Source organism: Oryctolagus cuniculus, chromosome 6, assembly GCF_964237555.1.
Source record: "Oryctolagus cuniculus chromosome 6, mOryCun1.1, whole genome shotgun sequence".
Lineage (NCBI taxonomy): Eukaryota > Metazoa > Chordata > Mammalia > Lagomorpha > Leporidae > Oryctolagus > Oryctolagus cuniculus.
Genome location: NC_091437.1, coordinates 16,141,292 through 16,165,307, shown reverse-complemented (window position 1 = coordinate 16,165,307; position 24,016 = coordinate 16,141,292). Strand labels below are relative to the sequence as shown.

General features: G+C 44.5%; 1 protein-coding gene across 5 annotated transcripts in view; it reads left to right on the top strand.

Moving 5' to 3' along the window:
• MARCHF3 (membrane associated ring-CH-type finger 3) overlaps positions 1–24,016 on the top strand; it is a 183,734-nt gene that overhangs the window by 38,871 nt on the left and 120,847 nt on the right. For 2 of the 5 annotated variants that reach the window (XM_002710177.5, XM_008254965.4), the window contains exon 1: positions 1,335–13,411. The exons of the other annotated variants lie outside the window; for them this stretch is intronic. The gene's annotated coding sequence lies outside the window, so the exon portion shown is untranslated. Of the gene's footprint in view, positions 1–1,334; positions 13,412–24,016 lie in introns of those variants that run through there. 5 annotated transcript variants of the gene reach the window in all.

Genomic DNA, 24,016 nt, shown 5'->3' with positions numbered 1-24,016 from the left:
AGGCTTCATGTTCCTCTCCTGGCTGCTGAAATTCCAAATCCCCCTGTGTGCAGATGAGCCTGGGACATTACTGGTGCATTGCCAGGCAGCTCGCTCCCACCCTCAGTACTCCCAGAGTTTTCTCCTGCCTGTTCCAGGCTCTTACATTCTTGCTCTTTATCATCTGCATTCTCCAGAAAGAGAGGGGTGGGCACAGAGACAAAGATGGAGGTGTTTGTTGTAAGGAGTCAGCTCACCCTTTTGTGGAGGCTGGCAAGTAAAAAATCCACTGGCCAGGCAGATACACCAGAGATTCAGTTGGAACTGCAGCCTCAAGTCCCGAATCCACTGGGGTCAGGCCAGCAGGCTGGAACCCGAGGCAGGATTTCTGTGTGTGGGCACTATTTTTTTTTTTTTTTTTTTTTCAGTTTTTGAGAACACAACGTGAGATCTGCCCTCTAAGCATCTCAGTGTGCCTTACGTCCCTGTTGCCTACAGGTACAACGTGGTGTGGCAGATCTCACGGGCATATTTGTCTGGGTTGACTGAACCTTCACGCCGGTAGATGAGTGATGCCCATTTTCTGTGTTGCTGTCTTGAGGCAGAATTTCTTCCTACCGCTGTCAGTTGTTTGGATGAGACCCGCTCACATTATGGAGGGTGACCTCCTTGACTTGAAGTAGGCCGATGGCCACTGTTACCCAAATCCACAAACACCTTCACGGCCATGTCTGGACCTTTGTTTGACCAGACAGCTGGGCACTGAGGCCTGGCCCCACTTACCATCATATCTCATCCTCATCCTGGCCTCCAGAAATTTGTTGAAATCTTTCATCATTCCCTGAAGTTTTTCTCCCAGTTGCTTCACTGTTAGGCCTCTCCCCTTTCTGTATCATTTTATTAGCGTCAAGGGAGACAAATGCTTGTGCTTGGTCCACCATCTCCTACTAGCAGCCAAAGTTCATTTGTTATAGGGAACCCAGTAGTTCATGTAAGTGCCTATCCTAAACACTGTGCAGCAACTGAGGCCAGCATTCCTCCTGAGGTTTTGTTTTTGTTTTTTAAATATTTCTTTATTTGAAAGATAGATTTACGGAGAGAGGGAGAGACAGAGAGAGGTCTTCTATCAGTTGGTTCACTCCCCAGATGGCCACAATGGCTGGAGCTGCGCCAGTCCAAAGCCAGGAGCCAGGAGCTTCTTCCGGGACTCCCATGTGGGTGCAGGGTCCCAAGGACTTGAACCATCTTCCACTGCCTTCCCAGGCCACAGCAGAGAGCTGGATTGGAACAGGAGCAGCCAGGACTCGAATTGGCACGCCAACGCTTTAGGCCAGGGCTTTAACCCACTGCACCACAGCACCAGCCCCTCGTCCTGAGGTAAAAAGATATCAAAAGACATCACATCATCCATCTCATATTTATTTACTTTCCATAGTACTCTAGACAAATTTACCAGTATTGGTTCTTAACTGTCCATTATAGTATTCTTAGAATTTTTCATGTATTTATTTTATTTACTATGACCTATGCTTATTTTCCTGTTTGGATGTAAGTCCATCCAATTTGAAATATATTTTAAAGACTCATTTTTTATTTGAAAGGCATAGTTGATGTAGGCAGGCAGATAGAATAAAATCGATTAGATTTGTGAGCTAGAAGATCACGCCCCCTGTGTGATCTCATTCCCCTAACTGATCCCATCTGTACTCCCACCTGTCAGTCAGGCTACGTAACCACTCCCCTTTGGAAGTGGATAAAACTGGAACAAGGTATACCCGCCCCTTGTTACCATTATTGCATTTTTGTTACACTTGTTGCCTTCAGGACCATGGCTTTCCGGCTGTCTACTCTTTGCCTTCTGCCTGCATGCTTGTTTTACATGGCTTGCTCCTGGCCTGCTTTCTGCTTGGTGTGGATCCAACTTAGCTCCTAGACTTCCCTTTATCCCCTAAATAAAGCCCTCCCACTCCTGTGCGTTTGTCTTGCTGAGTGAAATTCTTAAACCTTACTGTGTTGTCTGGTCTGTTTGAGCCAGTATTCAGAATTCTCTGAATATTTGGCAAGAGCCCACAAGCTTATTAATACTGAAAAATAAATAAAAAATATTGTGTATTAATATTGAAAAATAAGCAGCACAGTATCATAGTGATACACACACACCAAAAAAGAGGGGAAGGGTGGGGTGGGGAGGGTGGGGAACAAAACCACTGCTTCATTTCCCAAAGGACTGCAATGGCAGGGTCTGGTTCAGGTCAAAGCCAGAGGCAAGAACTCTATCCAAGTCTCCCACATGGGTGGCATGGGCCCCGGTACTCAGACCATCCTTTGCTACTTTTCCAAGTGCATTAGCAGGGAGCTGGATTGGAAGTAGAGCCAGGATTCAAAGTGGCACTCTGATACAAGATCCTGGCACTGTAGGCAGCAACTTAGCTTACTGTACCACAGTGCTAGTCCTTTGAAATATATGTTTTGAAATAATAAGGATTATTTGAGGATTTCGTCACCTCTGTAATTTACCCTGAGAGCATTGCTTTGTCAAAATTAGGGGATCAGAAAAAAATATTTAATATCATTAAGTTTTCCAAAAATTCTTTAACATTGTGAGAAGGTGCTTCAAAAAAATTGTGGACATAGAATTTAAAAATAAGCTTATTTTGATGCAAAAATATTGAAATCAAGTGTAGCTTTCTCAGAACATGCATTTCCGTGAGCTTTTTGAAGACTTCCTCATATCATAACGGCATAATTTAATATGGTTCTTTAGAGATTTTAAATGCTTTAATTTCTGACATTTCATTCACAGCTCATGTTTGAAGCTACTTGTGAGATAGAGAGGTGGCAAACATCTTTAGTCTCATTTTACAGGTCGGACACTGGACTGTGTCTGAAATGTTGAATATTGTGCCTGAGGTCATATACCTTGGTTTCAAGCCTGCCCACAAACTCCAGGTCTTCTGGCTCCCATTTGTGTGCTCTGGATTCGCATATGTTACAGTAGGCTATACATATCCTTGGGGAACATTGGACAATGAGCATATTTCTATAAATCCTAGTACCATTAGATGAGCTTACCGTGGACTCACGCAGTGCATGTCTGCTAATGATTTAACTGCAGTGAGAAGCCAGATTCCCTTGGACGATCAATCCACTCCACAGTGTCCCTAGCAGATTTTGTACCCAGGGACCACATTGAGTCATGCATGAGAAATGCTCTCAAGGCCATGTTCCACCCCAGCAAGCATGTATTTAAGGATCCAAAAACCATGGTGCATTTTCAGAACCGAGCCTACCCACAACCCCTGAAGTCTCATCTATATGAAAAGACCAGCTATAGTATAAATACCAAAATGCCAAATTAAATTTGTCACGTAATTCACTGATAGCACATGGGGTTATAATCCTTTCCTTCTTGTACTTCCCGAGATGTATCTTTTCAGAAATCAGATTGTGTTTTAATTAAATGAGTAGATGACAAGTAAAATAAATGATTTTAAAGAGTGGTAGCCATTTGACATAGTGCTGAAGACACTGTTTGTGATTGACGTATCATGTGCCAGAGTGTCTGGTTTGGCTCTGCTTCTGACCCAGCTTCCTGGCAGTGTGCACCTTGGGAGACAGCAGATGATGGCTCACATGTGTCCATTCCACTCTCATGGGAAACTCAGCTGGAGTTCAGTCTCCTGGCTTCAGCCTGGCCTAGCTCTAGCTGTTAAGGGCATCTGGAGAGTAAAGCAGTAGATGGATGGATCTCTCTCTTCTCTCTCTCTCTTCTTCTATTTCAAATAAAATGTAAATAAATAAACATTTTTTAAAAAAGTAATAATTTCTATTTAAAGTGAAGAGGCATAATTTCAGTGTTAGTCCAAGTGTACTGTATATATGAGTATGTGTTTTTTGCTTCTTTTTTTTTTTTAGAAATACCTTGTGTCTTTATTTAATGTGAAATGTATGCTAGAGAGGGCACCGTTAGTCCCCCAGAGCAAGGCCCCATCATCCTGCACCTTCACCATTGTTCTGACTTAACTTCCTCCACCGACTCCTGGCAGCAAGTAGGGGACAATTTCCTCCCCAAACATCCACCCACCCCCACCTCCATGCCGTCACAGCCAGCACTTCTGGTTTCCCAGTTTTCCTTTATTCCTGGCAGTCTCTGAGACCTCCTGCCTTCCTCCCTGTCTGTGCTGTCCACGGGAGTCATGCCCACACTGTCAGCAAAGGGGTGGAACTAACCTTTGCAGCAAATCATGTTTTATTCAGACCAGTTTCAGGCCAGGCCTCATATTATTCCACTTAGTTTGCCAGAGGTTTAAAGGATTAAACAATCCTTCAAGTATTTCCTGTTATCAGTCCTTTCAGTGATGGGAGCATCCTCTGGGCCTGTGGTCATGACCTTGAGTGCAAGGCTTGGCTCTGGGGAACCTGAAGTGAAAGGCGGAATTGCGTGAGAGTCCATGTGTTTTCCTGAGGAGCAGATCTGTGATTTTCCTTAGATCCTGCAGGGGCCCCATGACCCAAGAGTATTGAGGCAGCAGCCGCACTCTGGAGCCCAGGCTCTACACTCCTTCTGTTTCTGTTTGGGGCCCCGGCCTCTCTCCTGCTGACCTGCAGCCCTGGAGCAGCAGCCTGGTTCCCTGTCCACCTCTGCCCTCCATCCTGCCCCGTGGACATTGCCCCCTGCACTCTCTCCTATGAGCCTAACCTAACGCCTCTCCTAATTCCTCCTCACAGTCCCCTTGACCTTTACTTGGGTTTGGGTTATCCTGGAGTTGTTTTCCCCAGTGTAGAGCATCCCCAGAGGTTTTCTTCAACCTGTGCCACCTTGTCCATCCAGCTTGCCTATTGCAGAGCCACTGTTCTCCACTAAGGGTGATCCATTACTGTCTGAGGGGACAGCATAACTTCAAAGACCTGTAGTATCGCTACACTCAGGGAAATCCTGGCATTGTCTTCCTTCCTAGCCCCTGAAGTCGGCCTTGGATGATACCCTACCCCAACCCAGGTCCCCTCTAGGATTAGCTGCAGGTCACAGCCAGGTTATCTGGCTGCATTCTGGCCTGAGTATTTCCCCTCTGTGGTATGATCATGGCTTCCACATTTTTCATGCAGTTTCTCAGTGTCGGAATGGGAGAAAAGCAGCCTGCAGTGATGAAGTAGGCAGGAGATCAAGGGGGCCGGAGATAAGGAAAGGAAAAAGGGACATAGATTCCCAGTGGTCTTTGTGGTCCGAGCTTGGTCCAGGGGAGTCCTTTGGCCCTGTGCTTCTTGGCCTTGGTGCAGGAAGGAGCAAAACTGGGGAGCAAGTTGAGATGTGGCTCCTTGGCTGTAGGAGGCCCAGTGAACTGAGCCCAGGGTCATAAATCATCAGCTGACAGAATAGATTGAGGTCCCCCAGCAAACTGCTGTCCCGGTAAAAGTTAGCTGTCCATGCAGGAGGCTGCACTGATCCCTAAAGGCAAGAACTCTAACCCTGCCTTATTTAGCTCCCGCCCTAAGTCAGAGCTCCAACTACTGCCTAGCTGTTGGCTGACACAAATCCTGTGCTGGGTAGGTGACCAGCCTGTGGCTTTTCAGACCCATGGGAAAACCTGGTCATGGGCAGAGGGCCACTTCCTGTTCCAGAGAGGGACAGAGGCGCCAAGGCACTGCCAGAGCCCTTGCTCATCCCTTCCCTTCTATTCCCACCTGAAGCCAACTCTTCAGAAGGGGTCGTCTGTCTTTTCTTGGGCTGGAAAATAAGCCATGTTCTCGAGAAGCCAGCTCCCTCTGGGGTCTGTGGGGGCTGCAAGCAGTGGTGGCTGTGCCACCCAGCAGTATGAATTCCCCCCCATCCTCTTCTGCCGGGGCAGGTGGGCACATGGGGCAGGCATGCACGGCTGACCCCACCCAGCTCCTGCATGCAAAGAAGGGAAAACAGCTCCCAGGCTCAGGCAGGCTACACCTGTGTCAGGATCAGCAAGAGGTCCCCATGATTCCCACATTTCATCAAAGAACACACCCCAGTGTGGGGCCCTGTGAAACACAAAGCCATTCCTGGTAGTCACCCAGCCACATTCACCATGTGACACAGACAATCCAGAACAAGGCTTCTTTATCCCACTCCACCCCCATCCTGTACCCAGGTGCCTCTCAGGTGCCAAGAACTTTACTTTGCATTCATGTCTGATTTAGTTACTCAGAAAATTTCACATTTTTTTAAATATTTACTTCTTTTTTTTGAAGCAGTTATACAGAGAAAGGGAGAGACAGAGAGAGATCTTCCATCCGCTGGTTCACTCCTCAGCTGGGTGCAACTGCTAGGGCTGGGCTAGGTCTAAACTAGGAGCCAGGAGCTCCCTCCGGGTCTCCCAGGTGGTTGGCAGGGGCCCAAGTACTTGGAATTATCTTCTACTGCCTTTCCCAGGCCATTAGCAGGGAGCCAGATTGGAAGTGGAGCAGTCAGAACTTGAACAGACACCCATATGGGATGCCAGCATTGCAGGTGGCAGCTTTGTCTGATATTTTACAGTGCCCTCCCCTACTCATAGCATTTCTGAGAAGGTGCATTTGGCCTATGTTACAGATGAGAAAGTCAAAGGGAGAGAGTTGACGTGTCCCCACTGTGACACAGCTAAACCTTTTGTAGAGCCACATTTGAACCCTGCTTCAGCCTGCTACTGTCCCACCACATCATACTACTGTGTCGGTCTTATCAGTCCCAGTTCTGCACCCCAGAACCTCAGCAGGTGGGGCCCAAGCTGCCTAGGAAAGACTGAAAAGTGGTCAGCTTGCTCTGTGACACCAACGGGGCAGCCCTCCCTTCTCTCTGACTTCCAGGGGCCTGTATGACTCTGAGCAACACCACCAGCTCCATCCTGGCCCTCAAGGTGGATCCTTTCACTGCAGTTCATCCAGTGCAGCTCAGCCATAGTACAGAGAAGATTAGAGCAGCCAGATGGACCAGGACTCTGCTGTGGGGCGTGGGGCTGGGCCCCGGGGTGTCCCTGAGGATGTTAAAAGAAGCATGCAAACGGGAGAGAGGAACTCCAAACTCAGTAAAGAGAATTCTTCAAGCAGTGAGCAATGAGTGAAGCAGATGTGGATGAAGTCAAAATCACTAGGTTTTAAAGTCAGTGTGAACACATGGTTTCATCATTAACCAAAATCAGTGAGGAGGAGGAACCTGCTGAGGTTGTGTCATGCATGCTAGATTTGAGTCCCGGTACTCTGCTTCCCATCCAGCTCCCTGATAATGTGCCTGGGAAGGGCGTGCAGGATGGCCCAGTACTTGGGCCCCTGCCACCCAGATGGGAGGAGATCTAGATGGAGTTCCAGGCTGCTGACTTCAGCCTGGCCCCAACCTGGTTGTTGCAGCCATTTGGGGAATGAACCGTCAGATGAAAGAGTCTCTTTCTCTTTCTGTTACTCTGCCTTTCAAATAAATAAATAAATACTTTAAAAAAATGCAGAAGAACAGGGCTGCATGGTCATGGAGCATTCAGACATACTCTTGGGTGTTCGTAGTATTCCTTTTCTTTTAAATATGTGGGGGCATAGATGAGCCCTGAATACATTATGCTAAGTGAAACAGAAGCAGAACCAAAAGGCTACATGGCTTGTGATGCCATTTATGTGAAATGTCCAGAATAGGCAAATTCATAGAGACAGAAAGTAGGTTAATGGTTGCCGGGGGCTGGGGGAGTGATGAGCGGACAGTGACTGCTGATGCGTATGGAGTTTCTTTTTGAGGGTGGTAAGATGTTTAAACTGATAATGTTGATAGTTGCACAACTCTGTGGATATGCTAAAATACGCTGTAAGTGGGTGTATTTTCGAGCAATGTGAATTGCATCTCCATTTTAAGGAAAGGTATAGACATACATCGTGCTCAGATTGTGATTGTTTACTTGACTGAAATAAGATCCAAGTGAAGTAATTTCAAATCATATCCAACGCTTAGCTTTTGGGCTCCTATGTATGTAGGTAACTTGCCACCTTATGCAAAGAAAATAAACCCCTTTTTTCGGTTCCCCTTCATTAGAACCTTAACTGTCTGTAGAATGAAGAAAATTCTGTGAATTGAGAGTTGGGGAAAAGGCTCAAGGAACAGCTGGGTTCTCTGTTTAAAGAACCACATTTAGCAGCGCTGATGCTGTGGCATAGCAGATTAAGCTGTTGCCTACAGCACCGACATCCCATATAGATTCTCGTTCAATTCCTGGCGACTCCACTTTGAATCCAGCTCCCTGCTAATACACCTGGGAAAGCAGCAGAAGATGGCCCAAGTGCTTGGGCCTCTGCACCCACGTGCAAGACCTGGATGAAGCTCCTGGCTCCTGCCTTCAGTCTGGCCCAGTCCTGGCTGTTTTGGCCATTTGGGGAGTGAACCAATGGATGAAGATCTCTCTCTCTCTATCTTGTTTTCTCTATGCCTCCACCTCTCCCTCTCTGTAACTCCACCTTTCAAATAAATAAATAAATCTTTAAAAAAAAAAAAAAAAGAACTGCATTTGGAGAGGTGGGCCTAGAGGTCAGGACACCACTGGGAACCTGCAGTGCATGTTGGAGTACCTGGCTCTGCTTCCAGTTTCAGCCTCCTGCTAATGCATACTCGGGGGAGTAGCAAGAAATGGCTCCAGTACTTGGGTTTCTGCCACCCACGTGGGAGATGAGTTGAGTTCCTTGCTCTTTGCTTCTTCATCCTAGGCTGTTGTAGGCATTTGGGTAGCCAACCAGTGAATGAGAGTCTACCCCTCTTGCTTTCTTTACCATCCTCACCTCTCCCCTCCTGTCAAATAAAATTTAAAAATAAACCACATTTCTTTTCAGGACAGAAAAAAACCCTGTTTGATGCCTTGCCTGTTCCTTTTGCAAACCGTTTCTTACTTGGCCTCTCTTTGACATACAAGTTCTTTTATATCTTGGGATAGAGAAAATTGGATAAAAAGAAAAGATTGAACATGGATTCTTTTGTGGGAATTTGTACCAAAATCTAAATTCAGCCTTGGTGTACAATTTTTAAACCTAAAATATGCAAACACTGGGATAGTGGAACCAGGTTTCACAGTCACCCGGTTGTCCTCATAACACTTGTTGGCACTGGGTATTAAAAAGTGTGAAATATCCTGAGGCTTAGAAAGGTACAATCTATCAAGGTAATAGGAAGGGAAGGTGTTAACAAAAGTAGAAAGTGCTGTGTGGAAGCAAACTTAGATATTTTCTGAAAAGCCTTGGGAAGACTTCAATATGGGGATTCTAAATGCCATAGTAGTCACATAATGCATTCTCCTCGTAAAATTAAAATGAGCATGCCTGGCAGCCCAGGAAGAACCAAGTTTCATTCCAAACATAATATTTGATATTGTCCACACTTTAGTACCCTGTTACTGTTGGCTTAGGTATCTGATAGGATATTTTCTTTTGTTGTTACTTAAAGAAAAACGGTTGGAAAAATTCATAATTTGCTGGTAGTACGTGTTGGGAAGGAAATTTTATGCATGCACAAACATAAATCTCTCTCCAAACTAAACATTTATGTAACACCTTCATTTTGAAGAGAACACTGTGTTTAGTATTATTTCCTCAAACCTTGGAAAGCACATTAATATTCTGTATCCATTTCACTAATGCATTTGGAGACAGTGAGACTCAGGGCTGTTTTCTGCAAACACAGCCCTTCAATCTGGAGCAGGAACAAGTTCTTAGAGGTCCTGGAAGCCTGCTGCTTGCCTCTGCACAGCTTCCTCCATGGACACCTCGGAGGTTGCTGAAAGTAGGCTGAGGGCCTGGGCTGCTTGTTAGCCGGAATAGTTGCTCTCCGAATGGGTGTAGATGTATTTCACCTTTGGAGGAGCTTTTCTTCCTCGCTGGAAGGGGACTATCCAGAAACAGCCCAGCAGCAGTCACGGTTCTCTGCTGGAGGCCGATTTACCGCCCCTCGGAATCACATGCAGTGTAAGGAGACTCACAGTGGGTTGTGGATTTTTCTGCAGACTCAGCAGAGTGCCGCTCGCTAACAATCAGCCTGACGAATGCTGAAGTCGTGTGTCAGTGCTTACCAGGCTGGCTCCATGCAACAGAGTGGCTTCATGGAGAAAACCACTTACAGTTGTTACCATGTGCTCTTGACTTTGACTCTGGGGCCATGGATGGCGTATATCCAGCCCATAGATAGGCAAAATAAATAAATAAATAAAAAATTGTAGCCTCTCTTTCAACCTCTTCCCTCACTAAACCTTGCAGTAAAGATGCTAACAAGCAGTGAAATAAAAATATTCATTTCCTGTCTTCTCCGTACCCTTTATCTGCCAGTTGGAACAGACCATGCGTCTGGATGATTCTCAGATGAAACCCAGTCTGCACACAGGAGGCTCACAGGCCCAATCAGCCACAGGTGTTATGTTTTCTTTGGCATGTGCTAAGTTTTTAAAGACGTTTAAATGAGTCATCAATCTCTGAAACTCGGGAGATTCCATAAAAAAAAAATCTACATTTCTGATTTCTCTTAAAATTCTGAAGAGCCAGTCACCCTGGCTCCCTTTCTCAAAGGGTTAAGATGTGCTGAAGCCAGCCGGCAGCTCTCGCCTGCAGAATGTATGAGTCTCCCCTCCTGGCTGCCCCGATTCTCCCACCCCCAGGCTACTTATATCCCTTCCATTACCTACTCATTCCCATAGGCATTTGAATCTGGGTTCCCCAACAAGAGGAGGAGGCCAGAAAATGAAAGATTTTGCTTTCCTTGCAAGTGTCCGTGGTGACAAATCCCAGTCATGAAATCTGATCTGCTGATGGATCGGATTCTCATGCTCAGGAGTCTTGGAAGGACTGGCGTTGTGGTGTAGCAAGTGAAGCCATCACTTGCAGCATCAGCTGCTCTGTTTCCATTCCCACTTCCTGCTAATGCACCTGGGAAAGCATTGGATGATGACCTTAGTACTTGGGCCCCCCTGCAATCCACATCTAAGACCTAGATGGAACTCCAGGCTCCTGGCTTCGGCCTGGCCCAGCTCTGGTTGTTGGAGGTATTTGGAGAGTAAACTGCAGACAGTAACAACTAACTCTTCTTCCCTCCCTCCCTCCCTCCCTCCCTCCCTCCTTCCCTATCTCTTCCTTGCACATAAATAAGAGATAAATGGGATGGTTTTGTGTGTAGACAAGGGCTACAGAGAGGTGAATTGGGCAAAGAAGGGAATTTTTAATGAAGGAGGTTTTTTCCCCATAAAAGCAGATATTCACGTAACAGCTAATGTAGTGGGAACTAGCATATCTGCTGTGTATCTAATTGTGGTCATCCTGACACCTGTTTCGTCTTGGCATTGTCTTCTCTCCTATGATCCTGCTACTGTTTCATGAACCTTTGTCACCTGGGTACAAAAAGGAATCTCAGTATTTATGAAAACAGACCATTGCTTTTATATAGGGCTGATTTCACTAATTGTCCTTTTCCTATCCTTTCCTAGTTCTCAATCTTCAGTTCCCAATTTGCACAGAATGAGTCTATGTGAGACCTGATTATCTGTTGGTGACCACACAGGGCTGGTCACTCTGGACAGCTTCTGTTCTTGACCCTTTTGACCTTCAGTTTGGAGGCCACTCTATCCCATCCACTACAAAGAAATCCAACTGAAAAAGTATTAGGGGGGCCAGTGCTGTGGTACAGTAGGTTAATCCTCTACCTGCAATGCTGGCATCCCATATAGGTGCCGGTTGTAGTCCCAGCTGCTCCACTTCCAGTCCAGCTCTCTACTATGGCCTGAGAAAGCCGCAGGAGATGGCTCAAGTCCTTGGGCCCTTGCACCTGCACGGGAGACCAGGAAGAAGCACCTGGCTCCTGGCTTCGGATCAGCACAGCTCCAGGCCATCAGCACAGTTGTGGCCATCTGGGGAGTGAACCAACGGAAGGAAGACCTTTCTCTCTCTCTCTCTCTCTCTCTCTCTCTCTCTCTCTCTCTCTCTCTCGCTGTAATTCTACCTCTCAAATAAATAAATAAAATCTTTAAAAAAAAAAAAGGAAAGAAAAAGTATTGTGAAATAAGGCTGAGGTTTTGCTAAGAATTTGGGAGGTAGAGGAAAAAAGAAAGCTCACCACTTAGAGCAAAAACATGACAGAGTTCCCAGGGCACAACCTTCAATTGCCACAGCCTTTCTCTTCCAAGGTCAGCCCCTCCACCTTCAATCCATTTCACCAGTCCTCACTCCCAAGCCTTGCTCTCTGTAGCTAGCACTCCCCAGCTCAGGAAATGTTGCCCTCTCAGCTGCCTCTTCAACTTGACTTTCTCCTGTCTGTCATTTCACACCACCTTGCATTATGGGGAAAGCCTTGGTGCTGAGCATGGCAGGAAGTTTTGTACCCCGCAACAAGCTACAAACCCTCATTAGCAGCCATGTGATCTGTGGTAGGGTCAGGAGGAAGTTTAATGACAAGTATATCTCCTGTCCACCCAACTACACATCTCTTTGTTCTTCATGGAATCTGTGAGGGCAACCTTGATGGAAGGACCAGAAATTTGTCCCACGGTTTTGATGGCTAAATAGTGTTTCATCGTGCACATGCAACATTTTGTGTTTATCCATTCCTGGACATTTAGTTTATTTCCTTTTCTTGTTTCTGTTGCAAATAATGCCTTAATCAAACATATATTACACACCTATGTGTGTGACTCTATGATAAATTTCTAGAATCGGTATTTCTGTGTCATTAATATTTGTATTATAATATATTGCTCCCCAGATATTTACCTTCCAACAAACTGACACAAAGTCCCTGTTTTGGTTTTCTGTGAATAGCTTCACTTTACATGCTTAGTTATTTGTGTTCCACCTTGATTCAGGAAGGGCTTAAGGTAGCTGGCAAGGAAAAATAAATTAGAGGTGGGTGGGAAGGAAAATTGAAAAACAAAGTAAAGACATAAAGCAAACCAGTGATATTTTTAAAAGTCATCCCAGTTCATTCTATGCTGCCGCAACTTTCAGGTTTGATACAAAGCTTCCCAGCAGCCAGTGCAAAGGTGGCAAACTGATCAATTATGAAATCCACTACTCACAACAAAGCCATGCCCTCGGGGCATCACCAGAAGGGCATCTTGTGGTGTGAAAGTATCCTCAGTGTTGTGACCTCTTGTAATCATCACTGCACCCCTGTAGCTGCCCATTGCTCTGGATCTAGAACACGTTGCCAAAGAGCAGAGCTGGGTCGTCAGTCACACAAGTGCTGATTATGTTGGGTGGGGAGGAGTCTGGCAGAGGCTGATAAGGCATCCCCCTGCTTCCAAATGTGGCCAGACAGCAACGTGTTCAGAGCAAGCACCACCACTCATACACACCTTCCTGTCGCCTGAAAGTTTCCAGGAATTGGAGAATGGGACCAGACACAAATCGGGGATCAGTGGACATGAACCAGGTCAGGAAAGCCCTCTTGTAGGGCATTTCCAGGCAGGATGTGCAAGCTGCATGGCAGGTGAGTGGTCAATGTGTGGAAAGGGTATGCTCTTGCTGCTGCCCCAGGTCAAGGGTAGGGACCCCAGAATGGTGTTAGGAGGCAGAAGCCACCTGTGCACTGTGGATGCCGCAGAAGGGGCTCCTGGAGGAGCTAGGGACGTTCATCAAATGAGCTGAGCAGGGTGGGGAGACTGAGCTAACCAGCCTCCCCCAGTGTGAGGCAGGAGGATGCATGTGAGGAGGCCACAATACAAGGGATTAGGATGGGGCTGACTGTCCTGGAAGAGGCTCAGGTGGCTCCACAAGGGAGCAAGGTTAGCCCCGCACAGAGGCATTGGAGCCGGAGACAGGCAGCCAAGGGACCAAGACCCTTGGATCTAAATTTGAAATCAGAGCAAATGAACAAGTGAAGAAAGTGACTCCTGGGGCCAGGGCTGGAAAATTGCAGAACAAAATTGATCGAGTCAGAAGATTTCATCTCCAAACTCCACTGAGCTGTGGAGAATTTTGCCCTCAAGGTACTCAACACTGTAGATCGGACACGCAGATGTGTCCTACAGAGGACATGGTATCAGGAATGCGTCATGGGCAGGGAGAGCAAATAAACCAAAGAAGAGTTGAGAACGTGTGCTTCAACCCCATGAGTATAGAAGGAGAAATGTCCACTCTGCCATTCCCAGGGTGATGTGGGAGAAAGTTACCCCAGGAATGGAGGGAGCCCGTGACTGAACAGGCTTTCTGGGAATCACATGGGGAGCCACGGATGAAGAAAGAGGAGGCACTACAAATAGAGCAAAAGAAACCAGAAGAGGCTTTGGGACAGGTGTACTGGGAATGGGACAGAGCAGGTGGAGAAGAGGAGGGGCACTTTCCAGTTAGTGAAGACTGATATATTCTAGGGGCTTTGAATTTTCTTGATTCCTTCCGCTCCATCCGCAGGTATGCTTGAGTTTTGAGTTATTGTGAGTATTAGCTGGTATGCAAGGGCTGAGTTTTCACTTCCCTGAAGCAGACCCCAGTCTACTGTTAAAAAAGCTGTTGAGCTTACCTGCTTTTGCTGTAGCCGGGAGAACAGCTTCCTTTTCCTAACCCCACACCTTCCCAGGAGGGCAGTGCAGAGCCTCCTAGGCCACCTGGCTTATTGCCGTGGTGAAAAGTTGCTAATGCAAAAATAGGAGCCCAACTTAGGCTGTTTTATCAGACTATTAAACAAGTGAAATAATAATTTAGTTTTACATATGGAAAAACATGAAGATATAATTGTGAAAATTCAGTGTTAGAATACCATATTCTACTTTAAAAGAGAGCTAAGAATCAATGAGTGTTAGCTAGATGACTTCAGCTGTCGCCTGAAACTTATTACCATTTCATTAAGACTTTTCAGTCATAGATAAAATGAATTTGTTGGAATAAAGAAATGCTCAGAGCATGGTTGAATATGTAAAAATTTAATAAGAAATAGAGCTAAGGTTGCAAAAAAAAAAAGGCCTGTGTTTTTATTGTCTAAATAACTGTAGCCTCCACCACATTCTTGATGGACCTGAAATCTCACTGAAGACTCTGAAATCTGTTTAAAAATGAGTTCTTCACGTGAGTGGTGCTGGAAGGGTCTGAGCTTTGATCAGTGTAATGATTTTAATTTCACAGCCTCCCATGGAGATCCTTAATCATTTCCGTGGTAACAGAGTTTTGAAGAAAATACAGGGGTGAGAGTGTTATGCAAAGGTTATTTATTTTCCATCGCCTTCTGATTGCCCAGAGGACAACAGTCTGGAACACAAAGCAGAGAACAAAGGCCTCTCTGGGTCCCAAGAACAGAATTCAGGGAGAGAGCATCACCAGGAGGCCTCTACTTCGGGTAGTTTCTCCAAGACTTTCCCCTCAGTTAGCAGTGGAAACCAGAGGCCTGAACCTTCATCCCTAGTCATTAGATCCCCTGGGGGGTTGAAGTTTTCCCCCTATCATTTCTTCTCTTTCCACTCCCCAACCCCCATCACTCTTAAGATAGGTGAAGTCATCCCATTGCATTTTAGGTGTGAGTTGAGGATCCTTCCCCTCTGCCCTCCTGAGGTTGTGTGCGTTAGCATCCCACTTGGGGATAGACTCAGAGCCCTGTGATTTCAGGGCTTCCAGTTTGCAGGTGCAGCCTGCAGGTGGGAGCCTTAATTCTGGTTCACTCCACCTGGCAGGGCTCCAGAGAGGTGGAATTCCAGGGGTTATGCTGGGACCTCGGCAAATGACAGGCTGCCACAGGGTGTGTTTACTGGGTTGGTGTGACCCAGCGCACAACCATGGGGATGCCATAGTCACAACGCCCATGGAAGCCCTGAGGAACTAAGCAGGGCAGGTTGTGAAACAGCACTGAGAGTCGTTGGGAAGGGCGTTTGGAATTCACAGGGAGGCTAGTTTTGTTTTAAACTTCCCTTGTTGCGCTAGTAGAAAACAGTAAGTGTTGATTACACTTTGTTCTCCCGAATGTTAGTGTTTCTCAGGAGAGAGGTGTGCTGTGCAATTCTGGTAGGGGTGGTAAACATAACCAAGAGTATGACTAAAGTAGTCCAAGAAAAAGTTAGTAGAATCTTAAGGAAAAGTAAAATGCGAAAATAGGAGATTGTTAGTAAAGGTAGCCTTTGTATTCAAGGCAAAAAAAAAAAAAAAAAAAAGAGACTTTTAAAACTGATAATATACTGTCTGACATAGAAAAATAGGCACATCATTTTTGTTGGGTATGGGGGCTAATGGAGTATGTAAATTTCACAGAAATCAAAATTTTCTTCATTGCTAAAAGATATTTGGTATTGGCATCAAAACTGTCTGGAATATGCAGGGGATTTCTTGGATTGTATGCAGACTGTGTCAACATCCAGGGTCCAGACGTTTGGACTTCCTTCCTTCTGTTTTTCCACTTAGATGAAAGACTGGTGAGAATACATCCAAACACACAGTTGTGAAAACCTTTCTCTCCTTCCACTTAGCTTTTGAGAGCAGCCACAGCAACCAGAACCTGGTCAGGCAGTTCTAGGTGGGAGGACTGTGCTGATGGAGGAATCCGGCCCTCAGTTAATGAATGGTGTCCACACCTCTCATGTTGAATGGCATTCACAGGGCCTGGCTGAGACAAGCAGGAAGGGAAGAGAAAGATGGTATCTTGTTAATTACCTAGTAGCGCCTCCTCCCCCATAACCACGCATGACCTCCCTTAATTTCATCTCCCGGCCTCGCCCACCAATGATGCACAGCAGTGACTGTGAGGGAAGATGCTCTGCCCCTCTCTCACCATTATTTCTTCTATAAACCTAGGGAAAGGTGGCAGGATTTTTTTAAAAGCCTTTTCCTGTTAAATGGTCAAAAACCCCTGTTCTGAACATCGCCCATCCCACTCATTGAATTCTTAACTTTGTTTTAAATAAGTTGGACTTCGCCAAAGCAGCAATAGTAATGGCGTAACTGGTGTGGATAATGAAAGCTTTTGGTCTGGGAAAGGAAAAAAATGAAAAGACCTGTTCAGAATTGCAGGGCGAGGGAGTCTGGATGTTTTTCCCCGTATTTCTAGGTGATAGACAAATTGTTAGTTACCACATGTATAATTTATCAGTAATTGCTCTGATTCGCCTCCTAAGTTTCTAAGTTGCCAATTCACTGAGATCAACTATTTTGTACCCATGAAACAGGAATCAAATGGTAATTTAATGAAGTTAGCCAGGCAGTTAGGATGAATTCTGTGCAAATGCAGTTATTCCCATTGTAATTCGGAAAAGTGGAGGAGAAAAAACAGCCTCAAATTTCCTAGGAGCCTAGTGATTCATATATGTCACTGGGATTCAAATGCTACACTCAGGCTCCTGTTCCTCTTGTGAACACATATGAGTACTAAGATAATCAGCCATGCTTTGGAGTGGGTTTCAGTCTGCCTCAAAGAAAACGCTTCCTTCCTCCTTGAAGCATGTTAGGACTGCTGTGAGGGGGATGTGGAGCTCCCTCATGCCGTGGGAGATGGGAGCTCCTCTCTTGGTGCTGAGGAGGTGGAGAGTTGGAGAGTCTGCAGGTGAATGGAGAGCAGAGCTGAAGGCACAAGGATGCTAGGATGTTGCAGACAGGATTGGCATAGAACTTCTGTCTTATCTTCTTCAAGCAAAATATACTTCTCTTCAGCTATGACTGTAAGGACGTTCGTGCAGAAATGTCCTCCTGTGGCCAGGCCGTCAGATTTCTCTCCGTTCTTAAATCTCCTCTGTGGACTGACGGAAACAAATTTTCTACTTATCTTCTTTACTAAGTAATCAAACAACCTGAGGTCTCATTCTTTCTTGTTTGACATCAGCAAAACTGAGAGCTCCCTTCTGCCTGCTGACCTCTGTTCTTGCTGATTTTTAAGAAGCAGGGACATGGCTTAACTTTTGGTTTTCAGATTTAAGCTTAAGGTCTTAGAAATGGCACAAACCAGGAAAATGAAGTTTTTAGCTGACCTTTGAGAAAATTGGAACTAGAGGTGACAGAATAAACATGGATTGTTGTGGACATATTTGGAAAGCCACTCTTTTGCTCAAGTTAGCTGGCAAACAGGCTAGGACTGATAAAATTCCTTTGCAGCACATCAGAACTGAACTTTGGCTCAATCTGTCAAAGTCACCACCGTATCTCTCAAGAGTACCATTTGGCCACAGGTCAAATACATTATCGCAAACACAGTGGAAGTTCCTGAATAGCATTCCTAACCCACGGCTGATGTCCACATGCATAGAGCAAGATCATATACCAGCAGATTTCTGATAAACAACAGGGGCTGACGTTGTGGCACAGTGGGTTAATCTGCCACCTGTGACTCCAGCGTCCCATATGAGTACCCTAATAGTACTCAGCTGCACCACCTCCAACTCAGCTCCCTGCTACTGCTGCTGGGAAGGCAGCAGAAGATGGCTCAAGTACCTGGGGCCTTGCCACTCAATTGGGAGACCAGGTTGAAGCTCCTGGTTCTCAGCTTTAGCCTGGCCCAGCCCCTTCCATTGCAGCCATTTAGGGAGTGAACCAGAGAACGCAAGATTTTTCTATCTCTGCCGTTCTCTCTCTCTCTCTCTGTAACTCTTCTTTTCAAATCAATAAATAAATCTTTCAAAGGAAAAGAAAAACAAAGTAATTTAAATAATCCCTGTTTATTTTATTAGGATCAAGATTCTTTCCCAAGTGACCAACTGATGGTTGGGAAAAGACCATAAGCCTAGAAACTGAAATGACATCAGTGATTGGGAATTAAAACCAGAATTGTAAAGTATATATAGAGCCTCTTGACTTAGTATGCTGTTATATCCATCACCAAGGCAGATCAATATGAGTCTTCTGGCTGAATGCTTGATTGTTCAGCATTCAGTAAACACTAGGGCAGATGATCAGCCCACTTATCTAAAGTAGTGCTATTCCAAATGTGGTCATAGGGCAGTGTTATCTGGAAGTTTCTTAGAAGTACAAGTTCATGGCAACACACCTACCTTCTGTGACACACTCTGGAGAGAGAACTCAAGTGGTTCTGATACTCAGGCTCGAGAACCAGAGTGCTCTCTGGAGCAGCCAACCAGCCATCAATGGTTTCTGGTTGTGTCTGGATGCCTTCCTTTCTGCAGATGAAGGACGTGTGGCCTCCCAAGCCATCCTTTCTTGGTTGGAAACTAGGTCCCTGCTACGAACTTTTTTTGCTTGTTTTTCTTCATATTTCCCAATGCCTGGATCAGAGTTGTAGGGCATCACACATTTAAAATATCTTAAAATGATCTGTATTTTTAAACTTGCAACTAAATGTATTTAGACTGTTTTATTTTATTGATACTAAGGGATAACCATGTAGCAATATACATTTTTCTAGAATCAGCTCTCTGGGCACCTTGACCATCTGCAATAGAGCAGAACACCAGCAAAGAGACAAAAAGACTTTTGATCACCGACATATATATCACAAAAGCTGTGTACAGAAGCTCATACTTCTTTTTCTACACTCTTTGAGGCTGTCAAAACCTGCTCATTCTTATTTTGCAAAACTAGTTGTACCAGAGAAGTACATGAGAAGCTTTTGAAGAATTCAGATATGCAACATCCAAATGGAAGAGCTGAAACTATGAAACTCTTAGCAGAAAACGTGGGTGTAAATCTGTGCGACTTTGGTTTGGATGATGGCTTCCTAGATAATGCCACTTAAAGAGCAAGCAATAAAAAGATAGCTAAAATGTAAAACATTTATGCATCAAAAGACACTACCAAGGTAGAAAGCGAAAATACAGCCCACAGGATGGAAAAAATTTGTATGTCATATGTCTAAAAAGGGTTCTGGCATCCAGAACATATATACAAAAGTATTTACAACTCAGTAATTTAAAAAAAATTAAAAATGGGTAAAAGGTTTGAATAGACGTTTCTTCAAAGAAGAAACAAAGATAAACGAATGGCCAATAAGCACATGAAAAGATGCTGAACATCATAAGTCATTGGGGAAATGCAAGTCAAAACCAGAATGAAACCAGAATCAAAAAGGTGAACTATAAGAAGTGTTAACAAGAATTTGGAGAAGGTGGATCCCTCAAACATTGCTGATGGAAATATAAAATTATGCGGCCACCTTGGAAGTCAGTTTGGCAGTTCCCCAAAAGCTGAAGAGGGGCAGACGCCACTTAATGCATCCGAATCCCATATCAGAGTGCTTGGGGTCAAGGCCCATCTCCGCTCCGGATTCTAGCTTCATAGTCATGTGGACCCTGGGAGGAAGTGGTGATGGCTGAAGTAACTGGATTTTGGGTTCCTGCCTCTTTACTGGAGACCTAGATTGAGTTCCCAGCTCTGCTTTTTGCCCTGGCCCTGCTGCTGGGAGCACTGAGGAGTCAACCAGCGGATAGGAGTTTGCTCTGTGTGTGTGTGTGTTTATCTCTCTCTCCCTTTCAAATAAATTTAAGAGAAAAAAATGCTAAACAACAGCTGCCACAGGACCCAGAAGTGCCTCTCCTAGATAAATACTTAAAAGTAAGAAAACATGTTTCCATGGAAATTTGCACATGCCCATTCATAGCAACATTATTCATAATAACTAAGAAGTAGATACAACCCTACTGTCTCACTGATGAATGGAAATACACAATGTGACTTTTTTTTTTTTACCATGGGATATTATTCACTCACAAAAAGGAATAAAGCATTGATACAGGTTGCAACATGAATGAACTTTGAAAACATTAAACCCAGTGAAAGAAATCAGACACAAAGAGACATGTAGTATATGAGTCCATCACATCACATGAAACGTCTAGGACAGGCAAAGCCATAGAGGCAGGATGTTGCTTTTGGTTGCCCGGGGCTGGGGGAAGTAGAGAAGGAGTTTGGGGATTCTCTCCTGGTAACAATTGCACAGCATTGTTAGATAACTAAGCAGCACTGGGTAGTACGTTTAGTAGATTTTATGGCCTATGAAATATATCAATTATTTTTGTTTGTTTAAGATTTATTAATTTATTTGAATGGCAGAGTGTCAGAGAGAGAGGGAGGGAGGGAAGGAAAGTGGAAGGGAGAGAGCGAGAGGTTGGATCTGGACTGTGGAGTTAAGAGTTTGCCAACCCTGACTCTAGTGCAAAGAAGAGAAAGGGGCAGGTGGATGAAGGAGCCTGGCAGAATGTTGACTGTTCTTGGAGCTGGATGACAGATGCTAAGTTACGTTCAGTCAACAGTATTTAAGGCACATGGATAGAAATGTTTGTTTTTGAAAGGAGCATTTCAAGAACGCTCCTTTCTAAAAATCTCAAGTATCTAGGAATCCTGATCACCCAGGTAAGGTGGTTTGAAAATTCTTAATAGCTCTGTTTTAAAAGCTTTAAAGTTTTCTCCTTGGCATTTAGACATAAAAGTCTACCTTGCTGCTAAGAAAGAATAACAGAATATAAGCTTCCTTTCTGAAACAAATATTGGATATAGAAGAGATTTAGGGGAAGAAAAACTGGGATACGAGAGCCTTGGTTTTTTTCATGCATACTCTTTTTTTAAAATCAACTTTACTGAGGTGTGATTGACAAAAAATACATACCTTAAGCATATCAATTGAATGCTTTTACACACGTGTATACCTGTGTAACCACCACTGCAGTCGGTATGTAGAACATTTCCAGTCCCCAGAATTCCGTGCCCCTGTGCAGTCAGTCCCCTCTACCCCAACACCTACTTGGGCCCAGGAAACCACTGATGTGGCTTCTGTCCCTGTCAATCAGTTTTGCCTCCACAACGTAAACCAACTCATACCATGAGTGTTCTTGTGTCCAGCTTTCTTGTGTGTTCTGTGTGATGTCGATGAGATACATCCATGTTGTTGCGTGTTTTGGGTAGTCCGTTCAATCTTATTGCTGAGTAGTACTCATATTTATGTACCAAATATCCATTCATCTGTTGTTTCTGTTTATACAAAGAAAAATTCACGAGTCTTTTTATAGACATATATTTTCACTTCTTTTGAGAAAATACCCAATTCTAGGTTATATGTTAAATATGTATTTAAACTGCCAAACCCACTAGCATTACGTGTGAATGCCCATTAAAACCATAATCTTGGCTTAAAAATTAGTTAAAGAGAAAATTCTCTTAAAACGATTTTCTTTTCTCTCTGACTTTAGGAGATTCTACTGTCTACTGTGTTAAGAATTTCACCCTGTATTTATATAACCCTTCCCCCATATGGTTCTACACTCTTGTTAAACTTCAGCCAGCATTAATATTAATATTGCACTGTTAAAATCTCAGCTGACGTTTTAAGCACCAAATATCTTTGTTCCAAACACTGCTAGCTAAAAACCATTTCTAAAACAACACTTATTTATGTTCTTTTGTTACAAGTAGGCAACAAAAATGATTGAGTCCTTCACCATTCAGCGTGTTGGCAGTGTTTGTAGTTTACTCTTTTGACTGCCGACTTCCTGTGGAAATTAGCACCTTCTGTTCATGAAAGAGGACCTGTACAGTTTATTGATTAAGATTTCCAGCTAAAAGAGCTGGTCAGGCCAGTATATGAGTGTTGGCTTCTTTCCTTGGGCCCATTCTTAATTTACCGGGCTGTGCTTTCCTCATTTGCAACCTGGGGAGTGGGCATCACAGTTGCCTCATATGATTGTTATGAAGACAATGATCTCATTTCCATAAAGCCTTTGGCAGTGTTCCTGCTCCATAAATTTATTGATTGATTTATTGATTTCATGAGAGAGGGAAAAAGATTGCTCTCATTTGCTAGTTCACTCCCCAAAAGCCAAAAACGGTCATGGCTAGGCTAGGGCTGAAGCTAGAGCCAGGAACTCAATCCAAGGCTGCCTGCTACCTCTAGGGTCTACAATGGAGGCAAGTTGGAGTCAGGAGCTGGAAACAGGAATCAAAACCAGGCACTCTGAAGTGGGGCAAAGACATCTTAATTTCTGGGCCAGGTACCAACTCCCACGTCATATTTATTGCTCAACAAATGGAAGCTTTAAAGCAGATCTGCTCCTATTCATTATCAGAAATATAGAGATATGTTCTAGGATGTAAATTTCCTCTCCTTTCTGCTCTGACCAGGAGCAAGGTCCCTGTCTCCCTGTGGAAGTCAAGAAGGAAGGCTTCCATTGCAGTAGCTTCTGAAAAGCCCCATCTTCTGCAAGGTGATTCCTTCCCTGTGTTCCCCCGTGCCAGGCTGGCCAGCATGAGAGAGGTTGTGATCCTTCTCTCACCAGGTTCAGTCTGGCTTACTGCTAGGGAGCCTAGGCCCAAAGTGGTTCATGTTGCTCTCCGCCTCAGCTTTTTCTGCCAGTCCGATTCTGAAACATCCCACTTCCTTCCAGAACTGCATCTTGACATCCTGCATGTCCGAGAGAGTGACAGGTCTGTGGGCTGAGGGATTCAGATGCGTCTGGTCCGTGGACCCCAGCCTCGGCTGTGGAATCTCTTCTAGCTCTTTCTTGTGAGAGACAAACACAGGAGAACAGTATCACAAACTTCACTAGACTCACATCGTAAAAGTCCAGGAAATTATTTTTAAGTTTAATTTTCTGAAGACATACATCGTAATGAAGGGACATTCCCCAGTCTTCAGCTTTCCGCTCATAGACCATTTCTGTCACAGTTTTTCTTTGCACCTGCACTTGATGGAGTAGCTACTGGATCTGAAAAAATTGAAGTCCGTCAGGAGCTGGATGACTCATACCAATAAATAAGCTAATTAAAACATGTAATGTGTTTGTGTGTCCAGCAAATAGAACAACCATGGAAACTCTTGTTGGGCAGGATTTATGACATCAAGATACTCATTTGAATACCCTGTTGAGGCAAATATTGTCCTCACCTTTGTGTGTTCAGTGCTTTTTTGATCCATGAAGTTAACTTTAACTTCTATGCCGCAGCACCAGCCCTCTAAAACATGTGGTTTTTTTAAAGCATCTATTTTTAAAAACATTTACTGTTTTGGGTCAAATTGGTCTTATTTTTAGTTCAAACAAATAAATTAACCTCTGTATCAATTATCTTTATTTTAAACAATGAATACTTTAATTTTAAACTTTTGTTTTAAAAATTTTATTTATTTATTTGAGAGGAATAGTTACTGACAGTGAGAGGGAGAGACAGAGAGAAAGGTCTACCATTCACA